Source organism: Bos indicus x Bos taurus, chromosome 9, assembly GCF_003369695.1.
Source record: "Bos indicus x Bos taurus breed Angus x Brahman F1 hybrid chromosome 9, Bos_hybrid_MaternalHap_v2.0, whole genome shotgun sequence".
NCBI classification, from domain to species: Eukaryota; Metazoa; Chordata; class Mammalia; order Artiodactyla; family Bovidae; genus Bos; species Bos indicus x Bos taurus.
In genome coordinates, this window is record NC_040084.1 from 50,895,827 (window position 1) to 50,919,918 (window position 24,092).

General features: G+C 39.7%; 1 protein-coding gene and 1 long non-coding RNA gene across 4 annotated transcripts in view; one reads left to right on the forward strand and one right to left on the reverse strand.

The window, feature by feature from the left end:
- Nucleotides 1–2,845: 2,845 nt before the first annotated feature.
- On the reverse strand, nt 2,846–13,384 carry LOC113898330. The gene is made up of 3 exons (XR_003512608.1): nt 12,594–13,384; nt 8,900–8,966; nt 2,846–4,034 (listed from the first exon to the last, which is right to left on the reverse strand). It is a non-coding gene; the product is annotated as an uncharacterized LOC113898330 (long non-coding RNA).
- The window catches only part of FBXL4 (F-box and leucine rich repeat protein 4), a 75,552-nt gene continuing 63,694 nt past the window's right edge, over nt 12,235–24,092 (forward strand). For 2 of the 3 annotated variants that reach the window (XM_027551359.1, XM_027551360.1), the window contains exon 1: nt 12,235–12,399. The gene's annotated coding sequence lies outside the window, so the exon portion shown is untranslated. The remainder of the gene's footprint in view (nt 12,400–24,092) is intronic. The other variant, XM_027551361.1, reaches the window with a different exon arrangement.

The window sequence follows — 24,092 nt, forward strand, 5'->3', positions numbered from 1 at the left end:
AGGAGATGCAGATTTGATCCCTGGGTTGGGAAGATCCCTTGAAGGAGGGCATGGCAACCCATTCCAGTATTCTTGCCTGGAGAATCCCATGGACAGAGGAGCCTGGAGGGCTATGGCCCATTGGATCGCGAAGAATAGAACACCACTGTTGTGACTGAGCACACACCCACGCAAGCAGACTCCACGTTTCTATTAAGTCCTCTGCCCCTCTGTATATTCTAGAAACTGCAATAGCTATAAGGGGTGTAGGAAAGGGTCAGAGAAAGGGACAAACAAAGCATGCAGGATAGGTTGGTTCTATGATCTCTCCAAGGCTTAGGGGCAGATCTTCCTGGTATGACTATGGTAAAATTTCTGGTTCAAATATGCCCTTCAGAACTTTGCCATTCTTTCCTCCAAGAGGTAGGATCTCTGTTTTCTGGTCATAAGTTTGGGCAGGAACTTGTTAACTACCTCTGCAAATAGTATATGATAGAACTGATGCTATATAACTTCCAAAACCAGGGAATAGAAAGGATATAATCTCCATTTGACTCTCTCCTGTAGGATGCTTGCCCTTTGAACTCTGCCACCATATTGTAATGAAGTCAGACTAGCTTTTTTTGGCTAAGAGACCACATGGAGAAGCCCAAGTGGAGAGGAACTCCAGCCCCAGTTGACAGTGTTAACTGCATGACATGTGAGCAAATGAGCCTCCAGAAGATTTCAGCACTCAGCTTTGAAGTCTTTCAGCTGAGACCCAGAAAGTATAGGACACAGGCAAGCTGACTACACTATACTCTGTCCAAAAGCCCAACCCACAGAATCTGTGAGCATGATTAACTGTTGTTTTTCTCCATCAAATATTGAAGTAATTTGTTGTATAATCACAGTAACTGAAATAGGCCCTTTGTACAAATAAGTAAATAGTATGTTTAGGGATCCTTGTCTCAGAATTTTAACTTAGAAATGGTTGAAGAAATCCCTTCATTTGAGGACTGCTTGCTCAATGCTCTTATCCCCAGCTCCTACTCTCATTTACTACCGGGTTGCACTGGACTATGAAGTGGTACCTGGGCCAGGACTGGCAGTCTCAGTTGACAGCCCGTCACCCCAGGGCCCTCCTGTGACCCCCTTGCCATCTTCCCTGTGCTCTAAGCTTGTCAGCTGGCTGCCAGCTCAGTATTGCCAGATGATTCTTCTTCCCTCTTGGGCACTCCTTAGGCTCCCAGTCAACGCTGACAATGTCAGTTAATGCCAACCTCAGTCATCTTGAGCCATTTGAAGCTCTGAAATTATTGTGTATGTGCTTTCTAGAAAATTATTCCTGCTTTGGAATTTCTTCACATACTAATCTGCGTTCAAAAACGTTTTCACATCATGGATAAAAAGGAGGTAAAATGATCACAATATGCTGTAAACAAAAAGGCAAAAAAAGGATTGGAGATATTTTGCTTCTCTTGGCAGCTCTCTCCCATCACCAGTGCCAAAATGCTTCCTGCCTCTTTATTCCTCTGCAGGCTTTTCTTCATGTCCTTGCCTTTGCCTGGAAATCCCCAGAATTGTGAGTGAGTGAATGAGTGAAAGTCGCTCAGTCATGTCCGACTCTTTGCGACCCTATAGACTATACAGTCCATGGAATTCTCCAGGCCAGAATACTGGAGTGGGTAGCCTTTCCCTTCTCCAGTGGATCTTCCCAACCCAGGGATCGAACCCAGGTCTCCCGCATTGCAGGTGGATTCTTTACCAGCTGAGCTATTAGGGAAGCCCCAGAATTGTACCTATCTTTTTATCTCAGTTAAAAACTTGTTGTTTATTCACTAAGTCATGTCCAACTCTTTTGTGACCTCACGGACTTCACAAGACTCCTCTGTTCATGGAATTCTCCAGGCAAGAATACTGGAACAGGGAGCCATTTCCTTCTCCAGGGGATTCTCCTGACCCAGGGCCTGAACCCACAGCTCCTGCTTTGCAGACCATTTCTTTACTGCTGAGCCACCTGGGAAGCTGACCAGCTCAAGTAGCCATGCTTGGTTTCATCTTATCCAACTTTATGCTCAGAATTTTGTTAAAAAAAAAGTATAATACTTTAAAATCTTCTTCTTGTGATTAAGATATCTGTACACATGGATTATGTCCTTGACTAGAAAGTGAGTCTCCGTTAGTGTTTATTTCCTTTGCATTTAGCAGAATGCCTTTTGCATAAGAGATCCTCAATACAAGCTTGTTGAATTAAATTTCTGAGTTAAATTTCTAAATGACAAGGAACAGTGAAATAATATAAGGTTATCATATTGTAATAAAGTTTATATGATATGCATATATTTCTTATATTTTATAGTAAGCTTCAGAAATTTAAAACTTATCTGTCATACACATATATACCAAACTCAAGTCAAGGATCTGTCCTTAACTTGAGTTTGGTATATATGTGTATGTGTACATAAGTATAAATATATATATATATATATATATATATATTTATATATGATATAAATCAGTGTCTCATTTCCTTCACATTTCTGTAAATTATTGTTCTTACTATTGGGGCTTAACTTTGGATTTAATTTCAGAAATGAATTCAAAGGACTTACCTGGGAGAAACAAGGAATATTAGTGATGGCAAATTATTACACACACCTGGTGTTTAGTTTGGATAGTTGGTAAAAGTGTACTCTAATTATTTGGTTCTGATCAAGAATTAATAAACACTTACAGCAGCTAAATGTGAAAATTTGAACATGGAAAGTGATAGAAAATATGATAAGAAGAAGCAAGAAAAAATTTTCTGTGTTTTAACATAATTTAACTTTAAGTTAAAAAGTGTTATTAGCATATTTCTATTTCAAAATATTTGCTAGATATATTGAATAGCTTCTATTTTGGAAGTGAGATAAACTACATAAAATAATTGCTTAGAACAAGTACACATGAATGAATTGTTCCTTACTAACAATATGATATACATCTTCCATTCAAAGATATTAATATCAATCCTTTCATTATGCAAAATTTTTTCCAGCTACAGCATTTCAATTAACATACCCATCTATTTCCATATGAACAGGGATCTGTGCTAATTTTATACTAATTCCTAAGATGAATAATTGAGATATTGGATGCAATGTCTCAAAAAACTGAATCTTGTTTGGTGCTTGAACTAACAAGTCCTGAGCCATGAGTTAATCAAGAAAACTATACATAGGTCCTCATTAACATACCAAGAATCAGCCCACCAATAACAAAATCACTGAACATGCACATTTAATGGTGCAAAATTCAATCACACTTAACTCAGCCTGAAAATATCAGTATCTTAATAATTCCTTGTGTTTATATAGACTAGAAACTTTCCTGTGGAGAGAGTGAAGTTCTTTTGCATATCTTTGATTAACCACATTTAAGAGCAGATGCCATTATCCACACTTGACAAAATATCAAAAAGGTGAAGTAACTTAGCCAAGGTCGTAGTGCCAGAGAGAGATCTAAATCAGCTCTAGACGTCTTGGCTTCAATTAACACTCTCCTGAAGTCAGAAGTAAACAGGACAAAATATATTTCTACACGTGGATGCTTCCAGGATATTATACGGTCTCAAATGGTGCTGTCACCAACCTCTGCCTCCCTCCCAGTGCTATAGGCAATGAATGAGGAAGTGTGAAAAGGGAAGGGGGCACCTGAAAGCAGTTTTGAAGCCTTGATTCTGGAAAAGGATATAAATGGAAACCAGAGATGTATCTATGCATCCAACTACTGTGAGCTGTGACTTGGTCATAAACATTCCATAGTATGATTCAAGGACTGCTGTAACATGAACATTTGTGATCATGGAATCAGGCACAAAGCACTCAGTTATAATACAGACCGCTTTAAAAATGCTGGAGGATGATGGTTGCCATGTATGTGGTTCCGGGGAGCCCCGGATGCTGGTCAGTCATGCGATAAAGGGTAGAGAAAGTGTGAAGGGGAGATGAAATTGCAGAGTTGTCCCAGGCTCGCAGTATGTCTCCAATCCTTCCTCAGATGTTACTTTGAGGCCTGGTTAGTATTTGTATCTGGAAAGAGAAATAAAACAAAAAGAGAGAGAGAGAAAGAAAGAAGGAAAAAATAGAAAAACTCAAAAGTTAGGGTCACACTGTTGTATGGGAGAAACCAATACAACATTGTAAAGCAATTAGCCTCCAATTAAAAATAAATTTAAAGAAAGAAGTTAGGGTTGATACTAGATCTGGATTGGGAAATAAAAGGCATATCTGCCCTCACTCCTCTGTTCTGTGACACTGGAAGGGAAACTCGTTTGTCACCCTGGATTAGATGCTCTTTATAAATCCTTCTAGTTCTATCATTATTGTATCCTGCTTAAGTAAAGAGGTTTTGACAATTATAGAACAAGAAAAATTATTTCCCCAATGCTCTAGTCTGTTAACTGCCCTCCCTGAATGCGTGAAAATGTGGTGGTTCTCCTAAAGGGATAGCTTAAGGCACATAAAGTGCTACAAGGTCATCTCAACAGCAACAGGTAAAACAGCAAGATGTGCTCTGTTTAGACATGTCAACAGCAAAGCTCACAGAGAACGTGAACTGACTTGATTCAACCCATTTCCAGAAGATGAAGGTATATTAGAATCCTGAAGGAAATAAGGCAGGGAAAACTTTGCCCATAAATCAGCAATTACTGGTAGTTGGTCAATATCACAGGTTTGATAAAATGCCAGAGCCCATTAATGATATGAGACCAGTAAGTCTTTCGTCACAAAGTCACAGCAAGACCTTGCTCAGATTTACCCTGAAGCTTTCTGGGCTTCGAGCTGTTGCTGTGAATAACAAATCTTTTTCTTCTGCTCTCATTTCTGTGCTGCACTTGGACTTGGTAAAAACAAAAGCAGGCCAGAGCAGAACAGCCCCTAGAGACTGACATTACTGGTTGAGAGCTTTGACACATAGAAAGCTAAACTCCTCCAGTTCATTCAGTCTTGGCCCATGCCAGAATTGTATCTACAAAACTCTGCTAATACTGGCTGCTGGCTTCCTCAGTTACCTTGCAAGATGGATCAGTGACAATGTTCTGAGACTGTAGGGATGCCCACTTGTGGCATCACTTATAGATTTTTTTCTTGCATTGACTCTTTCAGTAAAATGAAAATAGAATCTGGACTTGGTTGTTATTATTTAGTTGTTAAGTCATGTCTCGATTCTTTTGTGACCCCATGGACTGTAGCCCACCAGGCTCCTCTGTCCATGGGATTCTCCAGGCAAGAATACTGGAGAAGGTTGACATCTCCTTCTTCAGGGGATCTTCCTGACCTAGTGACTGAACCTGCAGCCCCTGCACTGCAGGCAGATTCTTTAACACCGAGCCACCACTACTTGGCCTATTCCCAAAGAAATTTAAAACCATCTAAAGGAGTCACACACATGTTTAACAAGATTCTATCCATTCAATACCTTGTTTAAGACTTCAGTCAAAGTTGAGATACTGCTCTGTAATATTGGTACTTGGTCTTGCCAAATCCTCATCATTCAGATACAATATTCGCAAGTGAAATGGCCTAGAACGTTCTCTTCAAAGTGTAAGTCAAGCCTCAGTAGCATCCACATTGCCTGGGAGCTTGTTACAAGTTCAGAACTCAGGATCCACCCAAAATCAGAATCTATACTTTAATATGATTTCCAGGACATTCAAATGCTCAGTAAAGTTTGGGAAGTACTGGCATATATGACTTTTACTATTTTTACTACAAATGGTATTTGTCAAGCATTCCCTGAAAAGAATGCCTACTTAGATTCCTACTTACAGTAAGAGGCACAGACAGAACTGAAATAGAATAAACCACCAAACACAATTTCTATGTGAGGTCCAACTCTCAGTCTAAATGAACATAAATGCTTATTAGTGAGAGAATAAATACTGATATTGTCCTTCCCCTCAAATGGCCCCTCCCATCCTCAAAATATGACCTTCACAAAAAGTAGCTTAAAAACCCACTCTTTTGAATTTCAAATACTTGTGTTGTTTCCCTAAGGAGGTACTTTTGAATGATTGCATTAAGTTTGTTTTCTTGCTGCACTAAAGACTATGAAAAAATATTCATTATTAGGGAAAGAGGACATCCAAATATGAAATTAGCTCAAGACCTCTTATCCTACAAAATAGTCCAACACTATATGAATAGCAATCTACTTAGGAAATAGTAAATAAAGTGCTTGGTTCCATAACAGATCGATCCTGCTGACCATTGTTAAATCTTGCTTGGCCCATCTCCAAGATGTTTGTGCTGTCCAGGCAGCCGCAGGCATTCTCAGGGGGCAGGAGGCCAAGAGGCAGGTGGAAGGGGGACTGCTGCCAGCAGATCATCCTGGCTTTTCACCTCTTCTTTTAATGACTTGCTTTGTGAGTTATTTGATTTGGAGGAAAGACCCCCTACTCTAAAGCAATCAGATCGCTCACCATTAAAGGGTGAAATGATAAACAAGCAAAAAAAAAAAAAAATAGCAAAAGGATAGTGTATAATAGGGAACTTTATCCTTGGTAACATTTTGAGAAACCCTTTAAAGAGGAAAGTCAATTTCTCCTCAAAACTTGGAAAACTTCTACAATTTATAATCAGAAGAAAGAGAAAGAAGGAAAGCTATTTTTTAAATTTGTTCTCCTATATTTCTTTGACATGGAGGAATTTTTCCCCATAAGGTACTGAGGATTCTAGTTACAAAATCCCAAACAGTTATAGCATCATAAAGAAGGATACTTAAAAATGCACTTTTAGGGAGCTCCTTGTCAGATGATGTTTGTCCCTTTACACACTATCCAAAAAAGAAACATAATCTGTTGCCTCTATTTTATTACATCATAGACAAATGGGCTTCCTAGCTGGCTCAGATGGTAAAGAATCTGCCTGCAATGCAGGAGACCTGGGTTCGATCTTTGGGTTGGGAAGATCCCCTGGAGGAGGCCATTGCAAAGTATTCCATCATTCTTGCCTGGCGAATCCCCATGGGCAGAGGAGCCTGGGGTCTAAAGACAGTAGGGTTGCAAAGAGTTGGACATGACTGGGCAACTAAGCAGAGCAGAGAGGTGAGAGATACCGCTGGATGAAAGAAATGCATCGTCAAAGGGTACTGAGTTTGAGAGAAGCTTTATAATAAAGATTCATCAATTATAAATATTTCATTTTAAATTATGCAGAATAAATTATTCTTGGGGCATGTGTACTCACTATATAGATGACATTATTTATATTAACTTGATGAGGAAAATATTTAGGAATCATTGGTAAAAATAGGATATACTTCTTTATGTGCCAATGGATATAACCTAGAAAAAAATTTTTTCATATTTTTCTTTTAAATAAATACACACATTAAGTTACAGGGGGGCCAGGATATTCACACTTGTGCCAGGGCATGAATAAATGAATGAATACTGAGTGTTTATCTGGATAGTTCAGTCCCCCCAAGTCTTCTACTGAGGACAAGTCTTCTACTGAGGATTAAAAACTTTGAATTATATGGAACATTACTACTGAAACTTCAGAAAGTCACATGTTACTTTTGCTTTATCAGTATGGCAGAGAAACTGATCTTTTTCTATTGATTACTATTTCATCCTATGTATAGACCACAGGGATCTGCCTAATGCAGACACACATGGACTCTTTCAAAAGCACCTCCACTTAAAACAGGAGTAAGTTGGAAGGAGAGAGATTGTAGCTTCGTTTGGGCTCAGTGGAGGTCCTGACCACAATCTTCATTTTCAAGCTGTGTGTTCCATCTATCACAGAACCATACGTGTGAAGTTACCTCAGGAAGAGATCTATTTTGTCCACTGCTTCCAGGTGGAGTTTCTCTTTTATTCTCCACCACTGACAATCTTTTATTAACGCTTAAAATTTTAAGTAAATGATCCAAGCTACAGAAGAAAGAACAGTACACGTGAAAACATTAAAAAAAATTTTGGGGGTGCTGCACTGAGTCTTTGCTGTGATTTTCTCTAGCTGTGGTGTGCAGGCTTAGATGCCACATTGTATGTCACTATACCTTAGGGAAGTCCCCTAAAATATTTTTTTTTAATATTTCAAGATATCCCTTCTAGGCCTATGTAAATTGTCTAAAGGTTTATCTGGTTATTTTAAGCCATGTTACTGGTTTGTAATTAGTATTCACTTATTATTGGGCTTCCCTTGTTGCTCAGATGGTAAAGAATCTGCCTGTGATGTGGGAGACCTGGATTCGGTCCCTGGGTTGGGAAGATCCCCTGGAGAAGGGAATGGCTACCCACTCCAGTATTCTCGTCTGGAGAATTTCATGGACAGAGGGGCCTGGCAGGCTACAGTCCATGGGGTCACAAAGAGTTGGACACGACTGAGCAGCTTTCACTTCACTATCAAAGACATTAGCAGTTGTAAGTTGCTGCTGCTGCTAAGTTGCTTCAGTCGTGTCTGACTCTGTGCCATCCCATAGATGGAAGCCAACCAGGCTCTCCCATCCCTGGGATTCTCCAGGCAAGAACCCTGGAGTGGGTTTCCATTTCCTTCTCCAATGCATATAAGTTAGGAGACTTATATTCAAGTCCTGGCTTTGCCAGAAATTTACCATAAGCCTTTGAATCAATTATTCACTTTTTCTAGGCTTTTCTCTCTTCTGATGACAATGGGAAGGGTTAGACTAGAGTGAATTTGAAGGTTCTATTCTGACATTTTGTGAATTTGAAGGTTCTATTCAGACTCAATTTCTGATCTTCAATACATTTTACTAAATATTAATAATATTCATATATTTGCATACTACTTTATAATTCACAAAGTGCTTTCACATGTATGATTTCTTTTAAACCTCTCCACTGCCTGTGAGTTAGGCATATTTCATAGACCCGAGGACAAGCTCAGATAAGTTGTAGCCTACCCAAGATCACAGAGTTACTTACATAGAGGAGCAGGATAGTCAGGTCTTCCTACTCCCAAGTTCAATTTTCTTTCTATTGTATTCAGCTCCTTCAAGGTTATGATAGTAAGATAGAAGCATGATTAGTAAAGGTTTTGTTAAATCATAAAATAATAACGTGGTATCATTAAACAAAAAAGACTCTGGATTTAAAATCACAGAAGTAGGTTTCACAGACAGTTCTGACACTTTGATTTGGGGAAGTCACCTAACCTCTCTGAGTCCCAGTTTCCTTATCTGTAAAAAAGGGATTTGGACATGACTTTGGGGCTTCTTGCTTAAAATTCGTATTTTCTTTTTAATGGCTGTGGCTATATCTAGACTAATTTTGTGACACATTAATGCTAAATTGAAGCTTTTTACTAGATTGTAAGAAGTTAAAAAAAGTACACAGAGAGACCACATCTACTGCTGATTATTCATGCTCTTTCACCAGCTGCATATTAAAAACCTTGGACTAATATTACTGAGTGAAAGTCATTTTCCAACAAACTAGTTAACTTAAAATTTCACAGAGGGGTAAATTATTTTGGCTGAGTTATGTAAGATATGTATAGGACTGCATTTTCTGAGAGGTCTTGACAGAAGAGCTTGTTTAGGAACCAGTAACAGAAAACCTAAGGGTTTTCTCTTCATCTGCCTGTGAAGACATTTTGGGTCCCTTGGGAAGAATGATGAATGAGATCTCTGCCTCTCTGGTACATTATCTCATTGCCACGCTTACTCCTTGCCATGAAAGCTTATTACAACTGGTAGACATTTCTTTCTAAGATGAAGAAAAATCGCTTGAAAATAGAGGTTATGATGGTGAGTGCTTCAAGAGTTAGAGACAAAGAAGAGTTTTGAACCTGCTGCTTCTTTGCCCGCCTTCCCATCTGAGTAGAACACTGTAACTTTTGAAGCTAACATAGAATAGATCATAACCAGCTTGCTGAGCTGGTGACTTTAAGCACAATTAAGCTTTGTTGGGACTTTATTTATTTGTAATAGCACTGTTATGGCGTGGGATGCTATTCAGTTGCAAACAACAGTCCATTTAATAACCAGGCATTAGTTCATCTATCAAATCAGCGCCATCACGAACTGATAAGTATCACCCTTTGCCTTGGCCTCACTTGGCTCTTCTGCCCAGCAAACAAAGCATACAACGGCATGGCCCATGAGATGAGAAGGTTGGAGGGAGAACAGATTGAACAATGATGATCAAAATTCCATTTACTCACAGAAATGGAACTTTGCCCTAGTCTTTTCCTTTCTTTGAATATAACCTTATATACACTCCAAGCAGGACTTCAAATGCCTTTAGAAACAAAACTAAACCAAAATACTGCATGAAACAACAGCACCAACTACTACATTTCTTACTCACCAAAAAAAGAGAAAGATATGGGAGGGCATGCAGAAGATAGGCACTGAAAGATATGAGTAAGAATTTCATGGTATCATCACTTCTAATAATCAAAACTAAAAACAACTCAATGTTGATCACGAGTAGAATAGGTAAATAAATTAAGGCATATTTGGGCAACAGAAACTCAATAAACTACCACACTTAACAACATAAATAACTCTCCCAAATCTAATGTTGAGAGAAAGAAGTCAGATTCAGAAGAGTGTATCATGTATGAACCTAACTATATAAAGGCAAAAGTTAGCAAAATGCCTCTCTGGTATTAGAAGTCAGGAGAATAGTTACCTTTGAGGAAGTATAAACAGTAGTGATAGGGTTCTGAGTGATAGTAATTAATTTTTTTATCTGAGTGGTGAATATATGTGTATGCTCACTTTTTATTAAACTCTTCACTTATATTTTGTGCCTTTTCTGAATATATTTTAATACTTCAATGAAAAGTTTATTTAGAAATTAAATGAGAACCTGTTTTAGGAAGACTGAGTCTGAGTACTTCATGGACATCATCTCAAGTCTCACTGGCAACCATAAAAGGGTCAGTTTCATTTACTTGTAATTAATTTATTATTTGCAATCCACTTTTTATTTTAGAATAGATCTAGATTTACAGAAAAGTTCCAATGATGGTACAGAGAGTTCCCTTATACCACTCATCCATTTTCCCTTTATTGTTAATATTGTATGTTAAATAGTATGTTTGTTACAACTAAGAAACTAACACTGGTATATCACTATTAACTAAACTAAAATTCATTCATTACTCTACTACAATTAGTTTTCCCACTAATGTTCTTTCCATGTTCCAGGATCAAAAATACCATGTTACATGTAGTGGCCCTGTTTCCTAAGGCAGAGAGCTCTGGTCTGTGAAGATTTCTCAGTTTTTTTTCCCATGAAAAAAATTTGGCATTTTGTTCAGGTATTTTATTAGGATACCTGGACTTCCTGATGCTTTCTCAAGGTCAGACAGGGTTTATGGGTTTTGAGGAAGACTATCACAGAGATGAAGTACCCTTTTCATGACACCATGTCAAGATATATGCTATCAACTTGGCTTATCACTAATGGTGTTAACTTCCATCTGACCAAGATTGTGTTACCCAGCTTTCTCCACAGTATAGCTACTTTTCTCTCCTTTCTATATTCTTTGGAAGCAAGTCACCAGGTGCTGGCTACACTCAAGGACAGTTGAGGGTAGAATGGGGATTAAACTTCAATTTATTTAAAAATTTTCCAGTTTTGTATACAATTTATACTGTACATCATATATTAGTTCTGTTCAGGTATATAATTTAAGAATAAATATACTTATTATTTTGCCTCTTTAGGAGTAATTAGATAGCAAGTAATGTGTAGTTTTATTCATTATTAAATATTTTTTCATCTTAATGGAAACCGTGCAATATGCAAGATAAATATGCAAACTAAAAAAAGGGTAATATTGTATCTATTGAAAATACATTAAAATGACTAAGGGAGACCATGAGACCATCTTCTTCAACAGAGGTAATAATCATGGGCTTCGGAATGTTGGGAGGGAGATGAGCCTGCAGAAAGGATTTGTCTGGGACAGAAGAGTTTTGCAAACTTGGTGAAGTATCCCTTTAGAACACCTATTACTTTTGTTCCCCTTTTCTTCTGAGAACATTAACACCCATAATCCTTGTGCATCCTTTGACCCAACAACTCTAGACTGAAGAAGCCCTAGCTCTGCTACATTACTGATGGAAGGCCGATTAGAGGAAGAAATTCTTTCCACAGCACATGTGCAACCACTGCCCCTTGAGGAGTAACTGGCAATTCGTAGGGTACCACTCAGGCCAGGACCGCAGTAGGAAGCTCCTCCCCTCGGCCTGGGAGGGGGCGGTCCAGACGCCGACGTGGCCCCGCCCCGTCCCTGGCTCCGCCCCTCAGCGCGGCCCGAGCGTCTTCCTTCCGGGTAGCCCTGGGCCGGGCTCGCCGCGGTCTCGCCGCAGCGCGGGAGCCTGGGATCCGCCCCCGCGCCCCGGCCTTCCCGCGCCGTCTGGTCGCTGGTGAAGCCCACGGCGTGCGCCTCTCCCGGACCCTACAGGGTACGGCCCTTCCTTTACTTCTCCCTCCTGGGTGTCTCCGTCTTCTTTCGGCGCTGGGGCTGGGCCGGGCCCGGGCGGAGGCGCTCTTTGGGGAGCCCGGGCGCCCGGCAGAGGTCCCCGCTCCGGCTTTCCGCCCCCCGCCGCCAGCTTGCGTTTGCTGGGCTTGCTGGGGACCCTGCAAGCATCTAACTTACCTCTGGCGCCGCTTCTCTGCACGGCTGTCTGCTAGGCGTGAGGCGTCGCCCAATGCGGGCGGCGCAGGGTTGTTTACGCTGCGGGGTTGGCAGGTAGCGCTGACCCTGCAACCCCGAGTTGGCCACCCTCCCGCCTGTATACTTGTTGCTCCTGCGCGTGCTACTTTGATTTCTCTTTGGCACCCGATGGTTTTCGCCTAGTCAGGCCAGTGTCTTAATTCAGGACTGCCACGAGATGCCCGGCAGCAGCCCTGTTTCTGTGTTTAGAGCTATCATTAGAATGCAGTGAGATGGTGAGCATTCACTTGGCCTCCTTGTCAGCCTGTTTGCAGTGGGAGCGGTTTTGGATTTCCTTCATGGTTTCCCAAATACTCGTTGCCACAAAGCCTCTCATTTAGTCACTAGTTAAAATATACAAGTAATTAGAAAGTCAAGATGCTATAAACCTGTGATCAGGTAGTTGAGGGGGCGTCTGGCTTTATGCCTTGGAGGACTCACAAAGTGCGGGGATCTTGTTTGCTTTGATGTATTAGAGGACACAGTCTGCCTTTACTGCTTCTTGGCATGCACTCTCTGGTGTCTTAAGTTCAGAATATAAGTACATTTCCCCCCCTAAAGGTCACTTCATGCTTGTGTTGTCCTGTATTACATATTGTACCTGTTGGCTGAGTAGAGGGAGATTTTCCTGAAACACCAAGGCTTCTCTAGTCCTTTATTAGATACTAAGCTCTTGGGGGAAAGGGACAGTTATATTTACTCTTTCTAGTGGTACTGTGCGGAGAAGGCAATGGCACCCCACTCCAGTACTCTTGCTTGGAAAACCCCATGGACCGAGGAGCCTGGTAGGCTGCAGTCCATGGGGTCGCTAAGAGTCAGACACGACTGAGCGACTTCACTTTCACCTTTCACTTTCATGCATTGGAGAAGGAAATGGCAACCCACTCCAGTGTTCTTGCCTGAAGAATCCCAGGGACGGAGGAGCCTGGTGGGCTGCCGTCTGTGGGGTTGCACAGAGTCGGACACGACTGAAGCGACTTAGCAGCAGCAGCAGCAGTGGTACTGTGTGCGTCACCCCATAGTAGACACTCTACTTGTTCATTGAATTGGATCCTTCTTTCTGCACTTCCTTTCAGAGTACAATTTCTTTTCTTCCCTCTTACTCCCTTTTTACTACTACCCCCAAAATCCCTCCAAAGCAGATTTTGGGCCCTGCATTTTCATACTCTTCCCTTTTATTATGGACGTAAAAATCAGAGAGGTCAAATCAGTATAGATAGTTATATCCTTTTTACCAGCACCCATGATCCAGTAATGGAATTATAGGCCTGTGTATGAGGCATCTTAAAATGTTGCTATTTATCTTTTACTTCTAACCATGGCCAGTAAAGGGAAAACTCCCTCTTATTTCTTAACTGTGTTAGTTTCATTGCCGCATCCTCTTTAACTTTTGCTGTGATGAACGTAATCAGTTTTAACTTCATGGGTCTAACTCTGGTATCCTCTTAAGAATGGTGTTTTGCCACATGAATTGTATATGAATATACTCCTTTATTTTCTTCTAGTACTTTTAATAGTCTTATTCTTCATATTTGGGCTTCCCAGGTGGCTCAGTGGTAAAGTATCTGCCTGCCAGTGCAGGAGATACCGGAGATGCAGGTTTGATCCCTGGGGTGGGAGGATCCCCTGGAGAAGGAAATGGCAACCCACTCCAGTATTCTTGCCTGGAAAATCTCATGGAAAGAGAAGCCTGGTGGGCTAATCCATGGGGTTGCAAAGAGTTGGACATGACTTAGTAACCAAGCATTCTTCATATTTAAGTCTTTACCTCAATTATATTTAATATAAGCAAGGAAATAAAGCACCCCTTTTTCTCTCGTAGTTGTTAGCCATTGTCCCCATCAGCAATTGTAGAATTCCATTTTCCCCTACTGATAGCAAATACTGTTTTTATCTGAGGCCCTAATTCTAGTATATTCTTGAAACTTTTACTGATTAATGTTCAGCAATCTCTGGCTTCCTGTGCTGATACCATGCTGCTCTTATTACTTTAGTTTTATAATGTGTTTTCATGTCTAGTGCTTCAAACAGTGCTTGGCATTTGTAGACATCTCTAAATAGTTTTGAAATGAACCCATTTAGAGAGAGTAACTTGACTCCCTTTTTACCCCTTCCTTTCTGCCCCACCCCTTCCTTCAAGTGTCTTGCCTCTTGAAATTATTTTTTAGCTTGCCTTCCTCATGGTCAGTTGAATTATTAACCATTGTTAAATAAATCCCTTCTCTTGCTAAGTTAGAACTTGCCCTGTTAGAGTTGCTCCTCAGAATTATACCTAGAAAAGCAGCTTGATTCAAAATCTGGGTGTCTTTTGACTTTGTGTTGTGTACTAGTGAGTGTGTCTCTCCTCTTCAGTTAGGACTCAGGATGTTCTGTAGCTGGTTTCAGTAGCTCTAAGGGGTAAATTGGGTTTCCCTGATAGCTCTGTTGGTAAAAAATCCACCTGCAATGCTGGAAATAGATAGCTCAGTTGGTAAAAAATCCACCTGCAATGCAGGAGACCCCAGTTCAATTCCTGGGTCAGAAAGATCCACTGGAGAAGGGATAGGCTACCCACTTCAGTATTTTGGGGCTTCTCTTGTGGCTTAGCTGGTAAAGAATGTGCCTGTAATGCGGGAGACATGGGTTCAATCCCTGGGTTGGGAAGATCCGAAGATTCCCTGGAGAAGGGAAAGGCTACCATCTCCAGTATTTTGGTCTGGAGAATTCCATGGACTATAGAGTCCCAAAGAGTTGGATGTAACCCAGTGACTTTCACTCACTGACGAGGGATAAATGCCTGTAGACGTGATCCCTGAGACTGCCCCATGTCCATTTTTTTTTTTTTTAAATGATTCAACAACTTAAATATAATGAATTTTCAAGTGTTGTTATAATAGATACTTAGAAATGTTATTAGATCATAAAATAAATGCATACATTCTTTTAGAGAAGCAATACAGAACTAGCCAAAGGATAAAGTAAAAATGTTGTGTGTCCATCTCTCTAGTAACCCCATTCCCCAGAGATCGTCACTTTTAATCATTTGTTCTCTTTTCCTTCCAGACATTAAAAATACATGTGTGTAAGTCTATGTGCGTTTCATAACTAGCAGTATACTATATATAATGTTAAGTAACTTCCAGTTAGTAATAATTGATGAACATCTTTCTATGTTGATGCGTATAACTATCTTTTAAAAGTCTTTTTGATATTTCATTGTAGGAATAACCTAAAATTTAACCAATCCCCTGGTGATATTTAGGCTATTCTGAATTTTTTTCTATTAGAAACAAAGCCTCACAGATTCCTACTGTGTGTATATATTTGCACATTTATTTAGTTCCTTAGTGTGAATGCTTAGACATGGTATTGCTGGGTCAAAAGTTATATACCTTTTTTAAAAAATAAAAAGTTACATATGTTTTAAATTATGATAGATCGTTCCATATTTCTCTTCAAAAGGTTGTTGTCAGAGTCAGTTTATACAGTTTCTGAAAATGTTGCCTACTGTTGCTGTATCATTGCCGGGAATTGTCAAGATTGAATTTTACCCTATTTGCAAGCTCACAGTTTCACGGATGCTGGTAGAAGACAGGAGCCAGCAATAACAGTAGCCAGAGATAATTATTTAAACTAATAATTATTTAAATTAGATAAGTTTAGATAATTATTTAAACTTTTTATTTTATATTGGAGTACAGCAGATTAACAATTTTGTTGTAGTTTCAGGTAGACAGCAAAGGAACTCATTCATATATATACATGAATCCATTCTCCCCTAAACTCCCCTTCCATCCAGGCTGCCACATAACATTGAGAGAATTTCCTGTGCTATACAGTTCTTGTTGTTTTTTAGTTGCTAAAGCCTTTCTTGGTTATCCATTTTAAATATAGCAGTATGTACATGTCAGTCCCAAACTCCCTAACTATCCCTTCCCCCAGCAACCATAAATTCATTCTCTAAGTCTGTGAATCTGTATCTGTTTTGTAAATAAGTTCATTTGTGTATTTTTTGAGGCTTCCCTGGTGGCTCAGTGGTAAAGAATCTGCCTGCAATGTAGGAGATGTGGGTTTGATCCCTGGGTACAGAAGATCCCCTGGAGAAGGAAGTGGCAGCCCACTCCAGGATTCTGGGAAATCCCGTGGACAGAGGAGCCTGGAGGGCTACAGTCCATGGGGTCCCAGTCCATAGGGTTTCAAAAGAGTTGGACACAACTTAGTGACTAAACAACAACAAATATTTCTTTTTATATTTTGCATATAAAAAATGTCCTATGATATTTCTCCTTCTCTGTCTGACTTCACAATCTCTAGGTCCATCCATGATGCCGCAAATGGCATTATTTCTGTATTTTTAATGGCTGAGTAATATTCCACTGTATGTATTTACCACATCTTCTGTATCCATTCCTCTGTCGATGGACATTTAGCTTCCTTCCATGTCTTGGCTATTGTACACAGTACTGCAGTGAACGTTGAGGTGCGTGTATCCTTTCAGACCATGTTTTTCTCTGGATATATAATTTCCCTGGTGGCTCAGATGGTAGAGTCTGCCTGCAGTACGGGAGACCTGGGTGCTATGCCTGGGTTGGGAAGATCCCTTGGAGAAGGGAATGGCAACCCATTCCAGTATTCTTGCCTGGAGAATCCCATGGAGAGAGGAATCTGGCGGGCTTCAGTCCATGGGATCACAAAGAGTTGGACATGACTGAAGTGACCAACACTTTCACTTCACTTTCATGTGCCCAGGAGTGGGATTCTGGGGTGATATAGTAGCTTTATTTTTAGATTTTTGAGGAACCTCCATACTGTTCTCCTGGAGAAGGCAATGGCACCCCACTCCAGTACTCTTGCCTGGAACATCCCATGGACGGAGGAGCCTGGTAGGCTGCAGTCCATGGGGTCGCTAAGAGTCAGACACGACTGAGCGACTTCACTTTCACTTTTCACTTTCATGCATTGGAGAAGGAAATGGCACCCTACTCCAGTGTTCTTGCCTGGAGAATCCCAGGGATGGAGCCTGGTTGGCTGCCGTCTATGGGGTCATACAGAGTCGGACACGACTGAAGTGACTTAGCAGCAGCAGAAGCATACTGTTCTCCTTAGTGGCAGTACCAATTTACATTCCCACCAAGAGTGTAGGAGGGTCCTCTTTTCTCCACACCCTCTCCAGCATTTATTGTTTATGGATTTTTTTGATGATGACCATTTTGACTGGTGTGAGGTGATAACTCAATGCAGTTTTGATTTGCATTTCTCTAATAATTAGTGATGCTGAATATTTTTTCATGTGCTTTTAGGCCACCTGTCTTCTTTGGAGAAATGTCTGTTTAGATCTTTTGCCCATTTTTTGATTGGGTTGTCTGTTTTGATGATACTAAGCCTCAAGAGGCTATCTAAAATGCAAGCTTCCTGATGGGAGGGACTGGCAGTGTGAAGAACTGGTTCTTGCTCTGGTGGTTAGGGCCTTGCTCAGTAAAACTTTAATCTGCTTGTCTGCTGCTGGGTGGGGCTGTGATCCCTCTCTCTTAGTTTGGCCTAAGGACCTAGCCCTGGAGCCTACAGACCCTATGGTCCCGCTTACGGTGGCCTCCAAGAGCTCACATCAGTTGGTACTTCCTAGAACTGCTGCTGCCAGTCCCCTTGTCCTTGAGGTGAACCACTGCCACCCCACACCTCTGCAGGAGACCCTCCAACACCATAGGTAGGCTTGGTTCAGTTTCCTGTGGGGTCACACACAGCTCCTTCCCCCTGCGTCCTGCTGTGCCCAAGATTTTGTGTGTATCCTCTGAGAGTGGAGTCTCTGTTTCCCCCAGTTCCATGGAAGTCCAGCAGTCAAATCCCACTGGCCTTTAAAGTCAGATTCCTTGGGGATTCCTAGTCGCTTTGCTGGACCTGCAGGCTGGGAATCCTGATGTGGGGCTCAGAACCTTCACAGTAGTGGGAGAACTTCTGTGGTTTAATTGTTCTCCAGTTTGTGGGTCAGCCACCTGGCAGGTATGGGATTTGATCTTATCCTAATTGCACCCCTTCAGCCGTCTCATTGACTCTTCTTTGTCTTTTAACGTGGAGTATCTTTTGTGTCAGTTTCAGCATCTTTCTGTTGCTAGTTGTTCAGCAGTTAGTTGTGGTTCCAGTGCTTTCCCAGGAGGAGGTGAGCACATGTCCTTCTCCCATTCTTTTCTTCTGTCACTTCCTCGAACCCTGATTTCCACAGGGTGATGTGATGAGGGCCAGGTAGTTCAAGCATATGCAGTAGATTACATTATAGGAGTGAAACCCTGAGTTTAGGGAACCTGACTGTTCATAATAGGCTGCAAGCAAGTCTGCCTAACCTTTACCCTAGAGAGAGACATTATCTTTATTATGCTGGATAGTAAAAAAAAGATCTGCCCTCTACTGCAGAGGGAGACTTCTCTATCTGCCAACAATGTTCGCTGTATAAAGACCTTTGATAGGATAGTCTGGAACAGAGATTATCAGTGTCCCTGCTTATGAGATGTGCAGAAATGTGAGAGACCTGTGAAGAATTGTTCTGAAACAATCACTGCTAAAATTATCATTTTTTACATTTTATGATTTTATGGATGACAGGTGCTTTTACTGTTTTAATTTTGCATTTGTTTGCTTATTGATGGAGTTGAATATCTACTTGCCTGTTCATATTCTTTGCTTAATTTTCTGTTGATGTTCCTCTTTTTCATGTTACTTTGTAATAGCTCTTTATATGTCATGGCTATCAGTGACTTGGTACACCATTGCTAGTATTTTTTCATAGTTTATTCTTTAAATGCTTTTTCTGGGAGCTTTTGCCATATTGTTTTTGTTGTTCAGTCACTAAGTTGTGCCTGACTCTGCGACCACATGGACTGCAGACACCAGGTTCCTCTGTCCTTCTCTACCTCCCAGAGTTAGTTGGTTTTAACTAGAAAGTTTTAATATGTATGTTGTCAGTTCTGTATTCTCTTCCTTTATGACATCCTGAGTTTCCATCCCAAGGTTATTAAAATGCTCTTTGTACATACTCTCTTACTGGATATTTTGTGTTACTTATTTAAATTTTAAAAAATAGTTGCTTGGATAATACAGTTGACCCTTGAATAACATGGGTTTGACTTGCAGGAATCCATATACATATGGATTTTTTTCAGTAGTAAATGCTCAGTACTAAACAATTCACTGTTGGATGAACCTAGGGATACAAAACTGTGGATAAGGAGGAACTGTGTATATGCATGGCCAGTTGTAAGTTATACATGGGTTTTTAGCTGCACAGAAGGCTGGTGCTCCTAACCCCTGCATTGTTCAAGGATCAACTGTATTCTAAATTTACTTTTCTAAGTGTGTAGACATTCTCCCAAAATATTTTTGATAAGCTGTCATTTCCCTGTTTTTTGGCTTGACACATTCCTTGTACCATATCACTATTTACTGTTTTCTCAAAACTGATAAATCAGTAAGCAGAATATATTAGTCTCTTACCGTGACTATGAATTTGATTGGATTCATCTTTATAGATGTTTGTTCTTAGTGGATTTCAATCTTACAAAATATAAAATATTTTTTGCTCTGTTTGATGATTTCTGATATTACTGTTGCCATCTCTGTCAGTTTTGTGTGTACTGGATAGATTTTTATTGCTCATATGTTTCTTTCAGTTACTTATATCATTTTGCTTTACTCTCTTATAAATATCAAGCATCATTTAGTCAGACTTTTATTTTTCCTTCCAACCTTTGCTCTCCCAACCTGAAAGTTTGTGTTTATTATTTATTTTGCTTTGTTAAAGAACTTTTTATAAAAGACAATTATAGGTTCACATGCAATTTAAAGAAGGAATAAAGGAATATCTTAAGTGTACTTCGCCCAGTTTCTTCCTGTGGTAACATCTTGCATGACTGTAACACTATAGTACACCTGGAGAATTGACATTGACCCAGTCTACATGCTTTACTCAGGTTTCCTCAGTTTTCATACCTTTGTGTGTGTGTTCTCTGACATTTTATGTAGATCTTGTCACCACCACCATAGTCAAAATGTAGACTCACTCCATTACAAGGATCCCTTGTGCAAAGGGACTTACTTTTTCACAGGAAAATTTAACCTATTCGTATTTACTTTTTTTCTCCCCTGAAAGTTTGGAAATTCTAAAATGATGTAGAACTGACTTTCTTTTGCCGTTATTCCTCCATTTAATGAGACAAGACCTTGACTCTTTGCCTTCCCCACATTCTTGGTTCTATTGATTTGATTTCCTTTCATATCACTTCTGTTTTCCCCTAACCATCCTTTTCAACTTTACTAGTACTACATCTGTAATGATTTAGATTTAACTATAAGGTCACTGGTCACTTGAATATTGTGTCTTCCTCTTTTAAAGTTTATTTACTTTAATTCATTTGTTTTTTGACTGGAATACTTTCTTGAGTAATGTTTTTAAGAAGAGTTATGGGAGGAATACTTGCATGTCCAGAAATAGTTTCTGGCTTGTTTTTCTATGTGAATAAAACTTTGAGTCAGTTCTTTTTCCTTTGTAATTTCTAAAATGTTCCATTATCTTTTAGCATTTTTTTGAACTTTCATCAGCCTCATCTTGAATTCACTTTATATAGATGTTGGGTTTCTTGCATCTGTGTTCCTATTTTTTCATTTAAATTTTCAATTTATTTCGACTACTATGATTTTAATTTCTAAAAATTAAAAATTTTTAATTAGCTTATACTTGTTTTATGGAGCCTATGCCATGTTAATTCACACTAAAGATAATAGTTATTATTTTAAAACACTTCTTCTATTTTTTGTGTTAACTTTTGTTGGAGACCAGTTGCTCTAATTGCCCAAGTTGCTTTTAGGTCTTTAGGATGGATGTCTAAGGCCAGGTGAGTTGGCCGGGGCTCTGAGATCAGGCTTTGCCCTGAGCATAATGAATGAGCAGAACATGTCAACTAGTAGATATTTATCAGGGTGTGCTGGTCAAAAACTGACTAATAAGCTAGGATGCCCATGAACAACCCAATTCTGGGATACCAGATCTCTAACCTGTCTTGGTCCACAGTGAAGACTGAAAATAAAAGCATACAGAACCGTTTCATTGCCATAAGAATTCCTTTGTGTGGCCCCTTTGTAGTCATCAGACTCAATCCTGTCTTCTTCCCTAACTCCCCAGTAAACACTGATCTGCTTTCCTTCCCTATAATTTTACCTTTTCCAGAGTATCATATACATGAAATTAAACAGTTGTGTAGCCTTTGTGTGTGTCTTCTTTCACTTACAAAATGCATTTTAAGTCATCTTTGCTGTTACCTGAGTTAGTAACTCATTCTTTGTTATTACTGAATAGTATTTCACCGAATAGGTGTAACACTGTTTATCCATTTGCCTGTTGAAGGACATCTTGGACATCTCCAGATTGGAATGAGAATGAATAAATCTGCTCTAAACATTTGTGTACAGGTTTTTGTTTGAATATAGGTTTTAATACATTTGAGTAAATATCCTAGGAGTGGAATGCTAGATGGTTTGGTAAGGGTATATAACTTTATAAACTTTCAGACTTACCCAGAGTGACTGTACCATTTCGTATTCCCACCACAAATGTTTGTAGCATCCAGTTTGATATCATCTTAGAATTGATTAATCTGTATTTAACTGTTCTCAGATTTAAGATATTAAACACTATCTGTCTTAGGGTTTAATCTTTTGAAACTGCTCCTAAGTAAAACATTTGCCAGGATACACAAAAGTATGTCATAAAAGAAAAATAAATGATAAATTGGACTTAAAAATTAAAAACTTTTCTAAAGAGAAGCTATTTTCTAAAGATAAATCTGTTATCAAGTAGATGAAAAGGCAAGCACAAATAGGGAGAGACTGAAAGAAGCCATTTGCAAAACATATATCTAGAAAAGATTGTATCTAGAATGTATAAAGAACTCTTACAACTCAATAAGAAAACAAAAAAAATGATTAATATAAAGACAATTAAAAAATGGGAAAAATACCCATTTCACTAAAGAAGATACATGTGGCAAATAAAGACATGAAAATAGGACACATCATTACTAGTCAATTGAGAAATGCAGACTAAAACCACAAGGTGTCATGACCCACCCACTGGAATGGCTAAAGATCGACAATAATAACTGTTGGTGAAGATTTGGAGCAACTAGAACTCTCATACATTGTTGGTGGGAATGTAAAATGTTACACTCATTTTGTAAACATTTTGGTTCTCGAAACAACCCAAATGTCTATCAGCAGGGGAATGAATAGGTCTGCTTAATAGAGATGATTCAGCAATAAAGGAACAAATGACTGATAAACATAACAAGAGGGATAAATCTCAGTTATGCTGAGCAAAATAGACATAAAAGTACAGACATATTTCACTTTATGTAACTAGAATAAAAGGTAGTCTAATTTATAGTGACAACAGCAGTATGTCTTTTTTTCCCCTGGCACAGGGAATGGATGGGTGATTCAGTTTAGTTCAGTCACTCAGTCATGTCCGACTCTTTGCGACCCCATGAACCGCAGCATGCCAGGCCTCCCTGCCCATCACCAACTCCTGGAGTCCACCCAAACCTATGTCCATTGAGTCGGTGATGCCATCCCCTTCTCCTGCCCTCAGTCTTTCCTAGCATCAGGGTCTTTTCCAGTGAGTCAGCTCTTTGCATCAGGTGGCCAAAGGATTGGAGTTGCAGCTTCAACATCAGTCCTTCCAATGAACACCCAGAACTGATCTCCTTTAGGATGGACTGGTTGGATCTCCTTGCAGTCCAAGGGACTCTCAAGAGTCTTCTCTAACACCACAGTTCAAAAGGATCAATTCTTCTGTGCTCAGCTTTCTTTATAGTTCAACTGTCACATCCATACATGACCACTGGAAAAGCCATAGCCTTGACTAGATGGACCTTTGTTGGCAAAGTAATGTCTCTGCTTTTTAATATGCTATCTAGGTTGGTCATAAATTTCCTTCTAAGGAGTAAGTGTCTTTTAATTTCATGGCTGCAGTCACCATCTGCAGTGATTTTGGAGCCCAGAAAAATAAAGTCAGCCACTGTTTCCAGTTTCCCTGTCTATTTACCATGAAGTGATGGACCGGATGCCATGATCTTAGTTTTCTGAATGTTGAGCTTTAAGCTTTCACTTTCATCAAGAGGCTCTTTAGTTCTTTTTCACTTTCTGCCATAAGGGTGGTGTTATTTGCATATCTGAGGTTATTGATACTTCTCCCCGAAATCTTGATTCCAGCTTGTGCTTCCTCCAGCCCAGATGGGTGATTGGGAGAAGAGAAATTTTTTATTGGGTTGGTAAAAAAATTTGGGTTTTTCTGTAACATCTTATGGGAAGACCCAAACTAGCTTTTTGGCCAACCATTATATCTTGGTCCTGGTGGTGGTTTGCATTGTTATATGTCTTTGTCAAACCTCATTGAACTGTACACTTAAAATGGAGTACATG